Below are 16,500 nucleotides of genomic sequence, written 5' to 3'. Positions count from 1 at the left end.
GTTTTTAGATTTTAGAATGGTGTCACTTTTGGGCATTTTCTGTCATATAGACCCCTCAAAGTCACTTCAAGTGTGAGGTGGTCCGTAAAAAAAATGGTTTTGCAAATTTTGTTGCAAAAATGAGAAATCGCTGGTCAACTTTTAACCCTTATAACTCCCTAACAAAAAAAAATTATGTTTCCAAAATTGTGCTGATGTAAAGCAGACATGTGGGAAATGTTGTTTATTAAATATTTTATGTGATATAACTCTCTAATTTAAGGGCATAAAAACGAAAAATTTGAAAATTGCTAAATTTTCATTATTTTCGACAAATTTCTGTTTTTTTCACAAATAAATGCAAGTCATATCGAAGAAGTTTTACCACTATCATAAAGTACAATATGTCACGAGAAAAGAATCTCAGAATTACCAGGATCCGTTGAAGCGTTTCAGAGTTATGACCTCATAAAGTGACAGTGGTCAGAATTGTAAAAATTGGCCGTGTCACTTAGGTGAAAACAGGCTTTGGGGTGAAGGGGTTAAAGTGCTTCCAAACCTGTTACATAAAGAATTTTACTAATCTCCCCAAAAACAGTTACTCAAACGTCCATTTTTCAGTATGTGTTCTATTAATGGTTTTCACTGGTAGATCATCTATCTGTTATAATCTAGTCTATGGTGCTGTTCACATGTCTTTGACTTTTGCAGACAAAAATCGCAACGTGTTAATTATTTATCAGCATCACAGATGAAAATCAATCACATAAGTCTATAGGTCCATGAAAATCATTTGCAGCACATGAATGGCATCAGTGTTCAGTCGGTGTGCTGTCTGTAGCAACAAATAGAACATTTTCACTAAAAGTAAAAACTGGCACACCGACCAAGCATTGATGAAAATAACACTGATAACACTAGGACCATTTTTTTTCTTTTATGCATTAGTGAAAAATCACTAACATCTGAGTGAGGCCTTGGATTTACTAAGGCCAGATAAAACTGCAAAAATAAACAAAACAACTTAACACTTCCCCTTTGCCATGTTTGACCCCAACTTCAGAATTTAAAAGACTTGTGAGTTACATAAACAGCTGTGTTTATTCATATAATTCATGTGGTCCAGGTTGTTCCTGTTTGCCAATGTGCAGGAAGAGGTAGTGTACCCCAAGGAGAGAAATCCAACCCCCAACCTACTTTCTCTTTCCCCATTGCCAACACTACACTATGAAATCAATAGTGCTCTAAAAATAACAACATAATAATACAATTATAGCCATTAATACCACCAAGATTACCGCCACAATCCTAGTGTAAAGAAAATATGCCAGAAATAATTATTGCCATTTAGCTCAAAAATTACATCAGTGTGTTACAGATCAAATCATGTCATATCCATGCCATTTATATATTGTACTGGACATGTAATCCCTTTTTTCTATATCCCCCCACTCAATAAAAACTATGGAATATTTTTTCAATCTACATTTCATGCCTTCACTATTTCTTGACCTGCAGGGCTTTTTAAATGTACCATCCATGTCACCTAATTCAAAGTTTATGCCAGTTCATTTTCCCATGCTCAAGAGTTCACTGCGGGTCAACCTGTGAGGGAGTGCAGCATCAGTGATGGCACCACTAATCACTGAAGCTCTGCTCCCAGCATCTCTTCATTCATTCACCAGTGGTTTACAGCTGGGGCATCGCATTGTAAACTGTATATCCCCTAGATATGGATTACGGCCTGCGACTGAACGCCAGACAGGTATGGGTATATTGTTTGTTTGTTATTTTTTCTTTATTACAGGAGATCGATTGCGCCGTATGGATTAGCAGAACAATAAAGATGGCAAACTGTGTTTAGTGTTTTATTTCATTAAAAGACTTTATTCTGGCTGTGTCTTTATTTAACCCTTTACCAACTATAAGATTAGTAATGAATAGGTGTCTTTTTGACACCTCTCCATTACTAAGCTGGCTTGATGTCACCTTACAATACAAAGGAGGCATCAACCCCCAACTATTACCCCATATGCCACCACTACAGGGCAGTGGGAAGAGAGATGCTAAGTGCCAGAATTGACGCATATTAGAGATGCGCCTTTTCTGGGGTGGCTGGGGGCATATGTTTTTAGCCAGGGGGGGGCAATGATCAAGGTCTCTTGCTAGGCTATTAATATCTGATATTTCAATAGCTTTAACCCCAAAGTACCGACCACATTTGAGGTTAAAGCTATTTTTTTAAACAGCGTGGTGGGTATGTGTGTGGCCAGGATCGTAAGCCCCCCCCCCTTCCAGATGCTGCTGACGTGAGAGGTCTTACCCGAGCCAAAAAGGAAGTCCTGAGGTGAGATCGTTCCAATTATTATACACTAATCACAATTACTGCATCTCCGTATGATGGATGGGGATAAGCGATATGTGGTTTGTGGTGTATATTTGTTATATATTCCTGTATAGGAGTGCACTTTTTTCTCCCTAAAGAGACTGACAAATTTGTGTGGTTCAGAAGGTCTCGGAGACTTGGTTATTTGATGATTCCCGTGTTTTGGGAATTTTTCCTTGTGAGTCTTTTATGTTCTTATGTAATTGGTTATACCAATTTTTTAGCTAAATTTATTAAAAGTTATTTTTTATTTATTGGTCACACCCTGCGTTGAAATATCATTTTTGACTGGTGTATATCACATTGGATTGATGCTATTAATATCTGCCCCCAGTCACTGTCTTTCCCTCTCTGGCACAGAAAATTGCGCTGGAGCCCACACCATTTTTTTCCCCTAAGAGAAACTATAATTAAATACTTACAAGTCCCCTAATTTGCACACACAATATACTAATTGTATTGATCACACACATCTATATATCTAACTATTCTGCATGGATTTACTGTATGTAAACCATGTCTCCTACCCTGTTGGCTCCTGCATTGATTTTACAGAAGCCGACAAATGAATTAACGGCTAAGCTTCTATCCATATCTCTATGCAATATAAAGATATATACAGCATATATATATATATATATATATATATATATATATATATATATATATATATATATATACATATATATACACTCACCGGCCACTTTATTAGGTACACCTGTCCAACTTCTTGTTAACACTTAATTTCTAATCAGCCAATCACATGGCGGCAACTCAGTGCATTTAGGCATGTAGACATGGTCAAGACAATCTCCTACAGTTCAAACCGAGCATCAGTATGGGGAAGAAAGGTGATTTGAGTGCCTTTGAACGTGGCATGGTTGTTGGTGCCAGAAGGGCTGGTCTGAGTATTTCAGAAACTGCTGATCTACTGGGATTTTCACGCACAACCATCTCTAGGGTTTACAGAGAATGGTCCGAAAAAGAAAAAAAATCCAGTGAGCGGCAGTTCTGTGGGCGGAAATGCCTTGTTGATGCCAGAGGTCAGAGGAGAATGGGCAGACTGGTTCGAGCTGATAGAAAGGCAACAGTGACTCAAATCGCCACCCGTTACAACCAAGGTAGGCCTAAGAGCATCTCTGAACGCACAGTGCGTCGAACTTTGAGGCAGATGGGCTACAGCAGCAGAAGACCACACCGGGTACCACTCCTTTCAGCTAAGAACAGGAAACTGAGGCTACAATTTGTACAAGCTCATCGAAATTGGACAGTAGAAGATTGGAAAAACGTTGCTTGGTCTGATGAGTCTCGATTTCTGCTGCGACATTCGGATGGTAGGGTCAGAATTTGGCGTAAACAACATGAAAGCATGGATCCATCCTGCCTTGTATGGAGCATCTTTGGGATTTGCAGCCGACAAATCTGCGGCAACTGTGTGATGCCATCATGTCAATATGGACCAAAATCTCTGAGGAATGTTTCCAGCACCTTGTTGAATCTATGCCACGAAGAATTGAGGCAGTTCTGAAGGCAAAAGGGGGTCCAACCCGTTACTAGCATGGTGTACCTAATAAAGTGGCCGGTGAGTGTATAATGCCTTGGGAAAGTATTCTGCTCCCTGGAACTTTTCAACCTTTTCCCACATTTCATGCTTCAAACATAAAGATACCAAATGTAAATTTTTTGTGAAGAATCAACAACAAGTGGAACACAATTGTGAAGTTGAACAAAATTTATTGGTTATTTAAAATTTTTGTGGAAATTCCAAAACTGAGAAGTGGGGCGTTCAATATTATTCGCCCCTTTAGCTTAATACTTTGTTGCGCCACCTTTTGCTGCGATTTCAGCTGCAAGTGGCTTGGGGTATGTCCCTATCAGTTTTGTACATTAAGAGACTGAAATTCTTGCCCATTCTTCCTTGGTAAACAGCTCAAGCTCAGTGAGGTTTGATGGAGATCGTTTGTGAGCAGCAGTTTTCAGCTCTTTCCACAGATTCTTGATTGGATTGAGGTCTGACTTGGCCATTCTAACATGGGGATACTTTATTTGTGAACCATTCCATTGTAGATTTTGCTTTATGTTTGGGATCATTGTCTTGTTGGAAGACAAATCTCCATCCCAACCTCAGATCTTTTGCAGACTCCAACAGGTTTTCTTCAAGAATGGTCCTGTATTTGGCACCATCCATCTTCCCATCAATTTTAACCATCTTCCCTGTCCCTGCTGAAGAAAAGCCGGCCCAAACCATAATGCTGCCACCACCATGTTTGACAGTGGGGATGGTGTGTTCAGGATGATGAGCTGTGTTGCCTTTACGCCAAACATATCGCTTGGCATTATTGCCAAAAATTTCAATTTTGGTTTCATCTGACCAGAGCATCGTCTTCCACATGTTTGGTGTATCTCCCAGGAGGATTGTTGCAAATGTTAAATGGCACTTTTTATGGATATCTTTGAGAAATGGCTTTCTTCTTGCCACTTTTCCATAAAGGCCAGATTTGTGCAGTGTGCATTGTTGTCCTATGGACAGACTGTCCCACCTTAGCTGTAGATCTCTGCAGTTCATCCAGAGTGATCATGGGCCTCTTGGCTGCATCTCTGATCAGTCTTCTCCTTGTTTGAGATGAAAGTTTAGAGGGAAGGCTGGGTCTTGGTAGATTTGCACTCCTTCCATTTCAATAAGATTGCTTGCACAGTGTGTTAGGGCTGCCGGAACGCACCGAATAAATATAAAGATAATAAAAGGTGCTTTCGCAGCCCGACTTCCACCGTGCAGAGATGGAGCCTGCTGCTAGGTAATGGCGGCACTATATGGCAGTGTAACGCCGGACTAAATTCAGGTTCCGTCACCCAGTATGAACTGACACAAACTCTGTTGCTTCACAGAGTCGCAGGGAAACTAAGGAAATACTGTGCCCTGTTAGCAGTCACAGGGTATAACAGATGGACGCTAGTGGAATCCCTGAAATTCACCTCCACTATGCTGGTGATTGATCCCGCTCTGACCCTTGGTGGCTTTTGAGCCTGCTCCTGAGGACGCCCTGAGTCAGGTGCTGAGATCAAGTGGGAGTTCCCACCTTACACTGACCGATTGTCAGGACTAATTAAAGATTACTGCACAGAGTGCATACAGCGCCACACTGGCGCCCTTACAAAGGTTAGGAAAGCGCCCTAATTGCGCATGGCGCCGCACTGTCAGTCACTGCTTGTTAGGCGCAGTAAGTATCGTGCTCTTGTGTTAAGGTTAGCACTGTGAGGCGCTAGATAGCTCCAACAATCTAGAACATTCAACAACTCTAGGAATGGGAATGATTAAGGAGCAATCACGAGAACAGGCATACAACCACACACACACGATTACAGGTTTATACTAGCGCATGGCCGAGCGGCCATGCGATCCTTTTATAGATGTAGCCTTCCGGGACCTTCCTAGTGGTCCAATGAGAGCCGCTACAGGACCTGAGCATGTGATCCCCGACCTCCAATGAGAGGTCGTCCCACGGGCATGCTCAGTAGATGAAAAGCAGGATATCGTCCCTGGAAAGTCTGCTCACCACTGATTAATGATGGTTACAAAGGCTGAACCTGGGGCAGCAGCTGTAACCAGCCACACAGTATCAGCTTGAGCCAGATGCTGGGACCGACGTCTCTGCTGAGCAGACTCCACTGCAGCTGGTGAAGAATGGGAGACCACAGAGTACATGGTTGGAGATTCCCCCTGTGCAGGGGCGGGAACTCAACACCTAACAGAGTGCTCCTTGGGATGTTTAAAGTTTTGGAAATAATTTTGTATCCAAATCTGGCTTTAAACTTCACCACAACAGTATCACGGACCTGCCTGTTGTGTTCCTTGGTCTTCATGATGCTCTCTGTGCTTCAAACAGAACCCTGAGACTATCACAGAGCAGGTGCATTTATACGGAGACTTGATTACACACAGGTAGATTACATTTATCATAATTAGGCATTTAGGACAACATTGGATTATTCAGAGATCCACAGTGAACTTCTGGAGTGAGTTTGCTGCACTGAAAGTAATGGGGCCAAATAATATTGCACGCCCCACTTTTCAGTTTTTGAATTTCCACAAAAATTTAAAATAACCAATAAATTTCGTTCAACTTCACAATTGTGTTCCACTTGTTGTTGATTCTTCACCAAAAATTTACATTTCGTATCTTTATGTTTGAAGCATGATTTGTGGGAAAAGGTTGAAAAGTTCCTGGGGTCCAAATACTTTCGCAAGGCACTGTGCTGCACACTGTGATGTCCGTGATTTTCATGGTCATGTACAGTTGTATCAATACTTTTTCTCTGTGATATTGATAAAAAAGGGTATGCAAGCGTCCCCACAGACTGTAATATTTATGTGTTCTCTTCATGAAAACCACAGATAGAACAAGTATGTGAAAAATAGATGTCTAAGTAAGGCCTAAGAGAAACTTTTGTATTAATCAATAGTGCAAATATATAAGTGGTAGTAAGAAACTATGTTTTTTCTGTGAAGTGCGGCAGTATTTCAGAGTTCAAATATCTTACTGCTGAAATCATACAACCGATGTCTAATATGTCTATATAAAACCTAATATAAAAATGAGCAAATACCCTGTTGTGGCTGGCGGAACACATCAAATAATATTAAAGAAGATATAAGGTGCAGCCCGGGGTCCACCGTGCAGAGATGACACCTGCTGCTTAGTAATGACAGACAATATATGGGAGTATAACATAAACACACGTGGGTTAACTTCACCTGGTATGTACGATGCGAATCCTTTTGCTTCACAGGGCCACAATACCGCAGAGTGAACGCTAATGTTTTGGTCACAGGACCCTGCCCCAAGGACTCAGGGTTAGAATCCCTCCAGATCCACTAGCGTTCGGCGCCGCAACTGCGGTGCCAGGGATAACTAACAAAAGATTTACCCCACTATGTGTGTACAGCACCGCTATGGCAGACGCCACTAACCACCCTAAGCTTGGGGCAGGAAAGCACATTATTTGCGTGTGGCGCTCCTATGACGGACACTGCTGTAGACTCAGTTATTGTCATGCCTTGTGCTGGATGCATGTAGAAAAGCTGCGGAGACACCATCACTAGTGTTGAGCGATACCTTCCGATACTCAAAGGTATCGGTATTGGATGGTATCGGCCGATATCCAAAAAATATCGGATATCGCCGATACCGATACCCGATACCAATGCAAGTCAATGGGACACAAGTATTTGAAGGTATCCTGGATGGTTCCCAGGGTCTGAAGGAGAGGAAACTCTCCTTCAGGCCCTGGGATCCATATTCATGTAAAAAATAAAGAATTAAAATAAAAAATATGGATATACTCACCCGTACGGCGGCCCCTGGACCTTACCGATGTAAGCGGCAGCCTCCGTTCCTAAGAATGAGGAGTTTAGGACCTTCGATGATGTTGCGGCTTGTGGTTGGCCGCGTGACCGCTCATGTGACCGCTCACGTGACCAATCACAAGCCACGACGTCATCGCAGGTCCTAAACTCCTCATTCTTAGGAACGGAGGCTGCCGGTTACATCGGTAAGGTCCAGGGGCCGCCGGACGGGTGAGTATATCCATATTTTTTATTTTAATTCTTTATTTTTTACATGAATATGGATCCCAGGGCCTGAAGGAGAGTCTCCTCTCCTCCAGACCCTGGGAACCATACACTGGGAACTTCCGATTCCGATTTCCAATATCACAAAAATATCGGAACTCGGTATCGGAATTCCGATACAGCAAATATCGGCCGATACCCGATACTTGCGGTATCGGAATGCTCAACACTAACCATCATGTGTTTCTCAATGCAAGCAATGAATAGCCAGGTCTTTCACCGGGAAGGAACAACCACGGGAAGGGCAGCATCCAATAAAGGAAAACCACCTATTCCAAAACATGGTATCCATCCACAGACAGCTGTTTCGGGGTATTTGCCCCTCATCAGTGTGGAGTAGGAAACTGGCTATTAGGAGCAGTGCCTAGTGAAAAGGCTATGAACATAAGGATGAATGACCTCGGGGAGATCAAAACATCCAACACCGCGGAGACACCATCACGTGTTTCTCAACGCAGTGATCCAGAACACTGCCCTCATCCCTTATGGGAAATATGCAAATGCATGTAGAAAAGCTGCGGAGACACCATCACGTGTTTCTCAACGCAAGCAATGAATAGCCAGGTCTTTCACCGGGAAGGAACAACCACGGGAAGGGCAGCATCCAATAAAGGAAAACCACCTATGCCAAAACATGGTATCCATCCACAGACAGCTGTTTCGGGGTATTTGCCCCTCATCAGATGTTCTGCATCACTGCGTTGAGAAACACGTGATGGTGTCTCCGCGGTGTTGGATGTTTTGATCTCCCCGAGGTCATTCATCCTTATGTTCATAGCCTTTTCACTAGGCACTGCTCCTAATAGCCAGTTTCCTACTCCACACTGATGAGGGGCAAATACCCCGAAACAGCTGTCTGTGGATGGATACCATGTTTTGGCATAGGTGGTTTTCCTTTATTGGATGCTGCCCTTCCCGTGTTTGTTCCTTCCCGGTGAAAGACCTGGCTATTCATTGCTTGCATTGAGAAACACGTGATGGTGTCTCCGCAGCTTTTCTACATGCATTTGCATATTTTCCATAAGGGATGGGGGCAGTGTTCTGGATCACTGCGTTGAGAAACACGTGATGGTGTCTCCGCGGTGTTGAATGTTTTGATCTCCCCGAGGTCATTCATCCTTAAGTTCATAGCCTTGTGCTGGATGACACAATCTGGCACTAGTTAGCTCCAATCACCCACACTCAGTCAACAACACTAAGGAAGGGGATCAATTAAGAGCTTTCATCAGATTGCACACACACATCCACACACATGATTTTGGATTTATACTAGTCCATGGCCAAGCGACCATGCGAACCTTTAATAGCTGCGTTCTTCCGGACCTTCCCCGTGGTCCAATCAGGATCGCTTCAGGACCTGAGCATGTGACCCCTGACCTCCAATGAGAGGTCATCCCATGGGCATACTCAGTTGACAAAAAGCAGGACTTAGTCCCTGGAGCGTCTGCTCGCTGATGACTAATGCTGGTTATAGTAGCTGAACCTGGGATGGCAGCAGTAACCAAATGGACAGCATTAGCTTGGGCAAGATGCTGGAACCGACGTCTGTGCTGAGCAAGCTCCTCTGCAGCTGGGGAAGAATGGGAGACCACAGAGGACATGGTTCGAGATTCCCCCTGTGCAGCAGCAGGAACTCGACACCTAACATACCCTGCAATAAATAAATAAATAGCAATAGTGCATGAAAAAGTAAAAGCCTTCTCACCATGTCATGGTGACCCTATACAGGACAGTCTTAACCTATTAAAATATTACCATATGTCAAATGATGTAAATGTAAATAAGGGCCGAGGAGGACCAAGACCCTGATTGATGGACACCAAGCAATGGGGAGCTATATAAATGTAATATCCAGCGCAAAGAAAAAAAGGAGGCCACAATATTATGTGCATAGAGTGCAAAAACCTCAAAAATTAACTGGAATAAAAGATGGCATGCATGCAGGTCTCTGAATGTCTTTTAAGAATGCAAGCTTTAAATCTTCACACATACTGAATGGTCAGGCCCTTCTTCTTAGACGACAAGATGACTTTTCACTTTTATTCCCCCACTAAGCTTAAAGCTTGCAGTCTCAAATAGTGAGAGACGCTGCATCTGCATCTCCTTAATTCTTATCTACTATTTATTATATAGGGGAAAAATGTAATGGCTGGTCGGTGCTAACAAGACTAACCTCACATTGTAAATTATTACTTAAAAGCAAAAACAGTAAGAACTTAGAAGACAAATTCTGTATTTGCAATGTAAATAAGAGTGCAAATAACTAAGCCGGCTAGTAACTGTGGGAAATGTGCTACTGTAAACTGACTTTCTTTGCTTGCAATATTGAGCGTTAAGAAATAAAAAAACATTGTTCCATACCCTTAAGCAAAATGGGTATTGATAGGTTGTAGTGCATCATTTCCTTGGCCACTTTAGGTTGATTTTGCCTTTAGCAAAACGAGGTTGATTTTGCCTTTAGCAAATTATTCTGCACATGGTTTTAACAGGAATTCCATTACATTACACTGTTACCGAGAAATATTGAATTTCCTGTTTTCCATAAAGTCCTTAGTATTCTAAGGTAAATCTCAGAGAGAACATAACATTTTGATAATGTGAAGTGTGCAGATGTTATTTTATTTAGGATGTTCAGAACTCTTCTGCACGCATCAGCCTGATAACAAAAGGTCATTACTGAAATTAGACAGTAATGTGATTTTGCTAAGCTTCCTCCCGTCTATTACTTCAGGGCTGATGCTTTAGTGGATACCTTAATTAGTTTTTATTAAATAGAATGAGTTCATTTGACTATTCCAGCATACGTACTATCAATATACTTTTCTTATTTGTAGCTTTTAAATTAATTCTCTATGTGGAAGTAAAAAATTATTTTGTTTATATTAGGATTTTGCCAGCAGAAAATAAGGAAAATGATCTGTGTCTAATTCATGATTATGGCCCTCTTTAAGTATGCACAAGGCTGTATCTGCTTGTTAATGATTATTTGTATTTCAGAATGTGCTTGCTATTGTCAGACAATCAGGAAATGCAGTTTACCATTTTTTTGAGTTTATTCACTGCCTGCAAAGAGTGTGACTGCAACAAATGTAGTGTTTTGTACTCTTATGTCACAATAACCTGTTGTCAAAATATGTAATTCTTTAACAATTGGACAATTACAAGCAAATTCTAACACTAATTAGTCTGAACTTATTAGTCAAAAAGTATGTTACTATTTTCAGAAACATCTCACATAAAATCACAAAAGTGCCATGCACATAATCAAATCCTTGTTCTTGGAAAGTATATTGCTACATCGCACCAACAGTCAGACTGAGTGATGGTAGGGTGATGGTGTGGGACTCTTGGGCCTGGATAAATTGTCTGAAAATCCTGAAGAAGAATGTCTTCCCATCAGTACATGACCCAAAGCTAAAGTTGAGATATGCAGCACGTCACTAAGGTGCTGTACACAATCAAAATTAAAGTTATGGATTAGGTAAAATAAAGTCCAGACTCGTGAGACCTCTATAAATACTTGAGATAACAACAACATAGCTGAACTAGATGGGCATTTCCTGAAGGAAATACATGGTGCTTGAACAGCGCTGCCAGCTGCCAATGAACCTCAGGAGCAAGTCTGGCATGCAGGGCCCTGCCCCTGGGTATCCAATTTGGCCCCTTGGTAGCCACTTTGATGTGCGGGGCCCCTTGTTAGCAACTTTGGCCCCTTGGTAGAAACTTTGATGTGCGGGGCCCCTTGTTAGCAACTTTGGCCCCTTGGTAGCCATTTTGGCATGCAGGAATCCTTGGTAGCCATTTTGGCATTCAGGAATCCTCGGTAGCCACTTTAATCGGAGGCCGGGGACCCTCGGCCTCCGATTTGGTGGCCGGGGACCCTCGGCCTCCGATTTGGTGGCCGGGGACCCTCGGCCTCCGATTTGGAGGCCGGGGACCCTCGGCCTCCGATTTGGTGGCCGGGGACCCTCGGCCTCCGATTTGGAGGCCGGGGACCCTCGGCCTCCGATTTGGAGGCCGGGGACCCTCGGCCTCCGATTTGGTGGCCGGGGACCCTCGGCCTCCGATTTGGAGGCCGGGGACCCTCGGCCTCCGATTTGGTGGCCGGGGACCCTCGGCCTCCGATTCGGTGGCCGGGGACCCTCGGCCTCCGATTCGGTGGGCGGGGCCGGGGGGGCACTTACTTTTCACACACGGGGCCGGGGGGGCACTTACTTTTCACACACGGGGCCGGGGGGGCACTTACTTTTCACACACGGGGCCGGGGGGCACTTACTTTTCACACACGGGGCCGGGGGGGCACTTACTTTTCACACACGGGGCCGGGGGGGCACTTACTTTTCACACACGGGGCCGGGGGGGCACTTACTTTTCACACACGGGGCCGGGGGGCACTTACTTTTGACACACGGGGCCGGGGGGCACTTACTTTTCACACACGGGGCCGGGGGGGGCACTTACTTTTCACACACGGGACGAGAGGGTGTCATATTCACTTTATTCTGATGTTTGACTGTGATAAATGATCATGTCCTAAAATGGACACCGTACATTTGCATAGCTGCCATCTTTGGAAGGTCAAGCTGGGGGTAATGGAAAGTTCGCCATTATTTCCTATGGGAAATTTTTTTTTTAAAATGCGATTTAAATAAAATCTACATATCGGATCGACTATAAAAGTCATAGCACACCTGTCCCCACCGAGGCCTTCAAAACGCCGCCTGAACGGGGTCTCTGCGCCGAGCGGTTCGGGCCGCATTAATTGCGGAAAACGCGGAGAAGAAGAAGAATAAAATATAAGAAATCGGATTACAATATGTTGCTTGAACCTAGGAGGGTTCAAGCACCATAATTAAAACAGTTTTTCAAAGAATAAGGGGATAAAATTCCTCCTTCTCTGCCTGCCATGGAAGAATCACCCCCGGAGCTTTTTCCGTTTTTCCGTTTTCGTTTTTCGCTCCCCTCCTTCCCAGAGCCATAACTTTTTTATTTTTCCGTCAATTTGGCCATGTGAGGGCTTATTTTTTGCGGGACGAGTTGTACTTTTGAACGACATCATTGGTTTTAGCATGTCATGTACTAGAAAACGGGAAAAAAATTCCAAGTGCAGTGAAATTGCAAAAAAAGTGCAATCCCACACTTGTTTTTTGCTTGCCTATTTTGCTAGGTTCACTAAATGCTAAAACTAACCTGCCATTATGATTCTCCAGGTCACTACGAGTTCATAGACACCTAACATGACTAGGTTATTTTTCACCTAAGTGGTGAAAAAAAATTCCAAACTTTGCAAAAAACAAAACAAAACAAAATTGCGCCATTTTCCGATACTCGTAGCGTCTCCATTTTTCGTGATCTGGGGTCAGGTGAGGGCTTATTTTTTGCGTGCCGAGCTGGCGTTTTTAATGATAACATTTTGGTGTAGATACGTTCTTTTGATCGCCCGTTATTGCATTTTAATGCAATGTTGTGGCGACCAAAAAAACGTAAATCTGGTGTTTCGAATTTTTTTCTCATTACGCCATTTAGCGATCAGGTTAATGCTTTTTTTTTATTGATAGATCGGGCGATTCTGAACGCGGCGATACCAAATATATGTAGGTTGGGGGTTTTTTTTATTGATTTATTTTGATTGGGGCGAAAGGGGGGTGATTTAAACTTTTATATTTTTTTTATTTTTTTCACATTTTTAAAAACTTTTTTGTTTTTACTTTTGCCATGCTTCTATAGCCATGGGAGGCTAGAAGCAGGCACAGCCCGATCGGCTCTGCTACATAACAGCGATCATCAGATCGCTGTTATGTAGCTAAAATGCAGGTGTGCTGTGAGCGCCGACCACAGGGGGGCGCTCACAGCCACCGGCAATCAGTAACCATAGAGGTCTCAAGGACCTCTATGGTTACAATGGAGGAGCATCGCCGACCCCCGATCATGTGACGGGGGTCGGCGATGCGCTCATATCCGGCCGCACGGCCGGATGCGGTAGTTAAATGCCGCTGTCTGCGTTTGACAGCGGCATTTAACTAGTTAATAGCGGCAGGTGATCGCGATTTCACCCGCCGCTATTGCGCGCACATGTCAGCTGTAAAAAACAGCTGACATGTCGCGACTTTGATGTGCGCTCACCGCCGGAGCGCACATCAAAGCGGGGGTCCCGACATGTGACGTACTATTCCGTCACATGTCGGGAAGGGGTTAAATTTGTAGATGACCTCAATAGTAATTCTTTTAATCTCAGTTTTACATGCTAGTATCACCCTAACCAGATTACTTTTTTTGATTTGTTACTTTCAGGATCATGGGGCCAACACATTTCTTCTTTTACACATAGAAAGACTATGACAGGCAATACCAATACTGCAGTTCACTTTACGAGCAATCACCCTGAACACCATTAAATTAACACATGTTGGTGAATTTATATAAAAACGATTAGAAATCGGGCTATGCAACCCTTAGATTGGATTGTGTGCAAAACATTGCCAATTCTTGTGGTAGATATCAATTAATATAAAAGCACCATTACTTTGCCAAACAAAATAACAATGACACTACACTTACTTTAGCTTTACAATATATCAATCAATTCAAAAATATTCATGGGAATCTGTCCCAATGGGATGATTTTCCACAGTATACTAAAATAGGGCTTTGGTAGCCCTTTCAGAATATGTAACATTTATTGTTCTACCATGCCCCTTTGCCTTTCTGTAAGCTCAGGACAATTCAGAGTTGTGCACTAGATAATCCAAAATAAATATTCACCCCTACCTCCCCATAAACCTTCCCACCCTTCATTGAAAGGGTACAGCTAGACTACCGTATTACTCGGGTGAGGATCACATCACAATCCTCGGACTGGCTGGCGGCTTTCCTAATCTGAGCATGACTGCTGCATAGAAATTAAAAATGCTTGTTTGCATTTGAAACATTTTGATTTTTTTCTACTATTTTATCACTTGGGTTATGACGTTTTAATTACATCAAAATATTATTTAAACCCTCTGGAGCCAGAACAATCTTTTTGGAATAACATTAACTTGGTGCATGTCTAGTTAAGGAGCAGTCCATGCGTTAAGGGTCATTACTGAATCTGAACCAGTAAATAAATGTGACAAATTAGCAAAAAAAAACAGAAGAAATCAGGCAAGGAGCACATACTTTTTCCCTGCACCTGCTGTCAATAATTTGTATATTTATTATACCATTATTGCACCTATTAAATCATGATAATGGCTTCTAAGTAGATAAAATAAAATGAAATCAGAAATTTGGTGAACAAAATGGTCTGTCTTCAAGTGGTTAACTAACCCAAAAATGAAACACTTCATAAACTTTTATTGATGAATTATCCAGAACCAATTCATTAACCAATGTCTTTAATATAAAATCCCAATTTACTTAAAAATCAGTTTCAGTAAGTTTTGAGTCATTTCTAAATATAATGGCAAACAAAATCTAGAAGAAAAAGCTTGTAGAGTAAAAGATTGACCTTCAAGCTATGGGAACAATATATTGGCAGCTTATGCATATGGCTACTTTTGATTTTAGATGCACTTAGAGTAAGTAAAGGATTTTTGAAGATCCTGGAGGGAGGAATAAAAGCTATCGATCTGGGAGCTTGTACCCTTCAGAAATATGCATCTTACAAAAAGAAATGTGCTCTTACAGTGCACTGTTTGTGTTTTGTTAAAATGTATATTTTTACTAAAATGTCTGATGGAAAATACATTTACAGAGTCAATCTATTTACATTATATTTATTAGTGTATAGTTTTTTGTTTTGCTTTACAGAGCATAAAAGTTCAAGTTTTTTGAACATTAAACCATTATCTTCCTTTGCTTGTACCATGTACAAGATATATAGCTTTTTATTTTATTTGATTAAGTACCATACATTTTTAATGGGCAACAGTGTGAAGCAGGTAAGAAGGATGGCGATCATAAAAATAGAGGAGGCGCCGGATAAAGAACAGAGATGCCCATCGAACAGTTACTCTTTAAGTACTATTAACAATTAATGGATGTCAATTAAATGACTAAAACCCAACACTACAAAACTCAAATTTGTAAAACATAAGTGAAGCTACAATAACTTGGTCCACAGTGATTTTTGAGTAAAAAAAATTCACTTGCATAAGGTTGAAGGGCACGCCACACCAAACACGAATAGATGATCTATACAAAATAGTGTCCCATAAAATTTATTTTAGCAAAATTTATTTTAGGAAAAACATGTGGTGCTGAGACTAAATAATATGTGGTCCAAAAAATCTACCCAAAAATGTAAAACAAGTGTAATAGTGATCTGATATGTAAGTGAATAAGAATGTTCAGATACTATTGGGTTTGAAAACAAGCAAGAAGCCATGTTTACTACATGTGCCTGGGGCAAGTACAAGCTCAGGGTGGTCACCCCTATCTTACCCATCTTTGTGTTAGCTGAACACAGGTCATCCTCTATGTAAGAGTTACATTAGAATAATAGTAAACAAGGATCATGTCACAT

This window comes from Ranitomeya variabilis, chromosome 4, assembly GCF_051348905.1.
Source record: "Ranitomeya variabilis isolate aRanVar5 chromosome 4, aRanVar5.hap1, whole genome shotgun sequence".
Lineage (NCBI taxonomy): Eukaryota > Metazoa > Chordata > Amphibia > Anura > Dendrobatidae > Ranitomeya > Ranitomeya variabilis.
Note: the sequence above shows the minus strand (reverse complement) of the source record.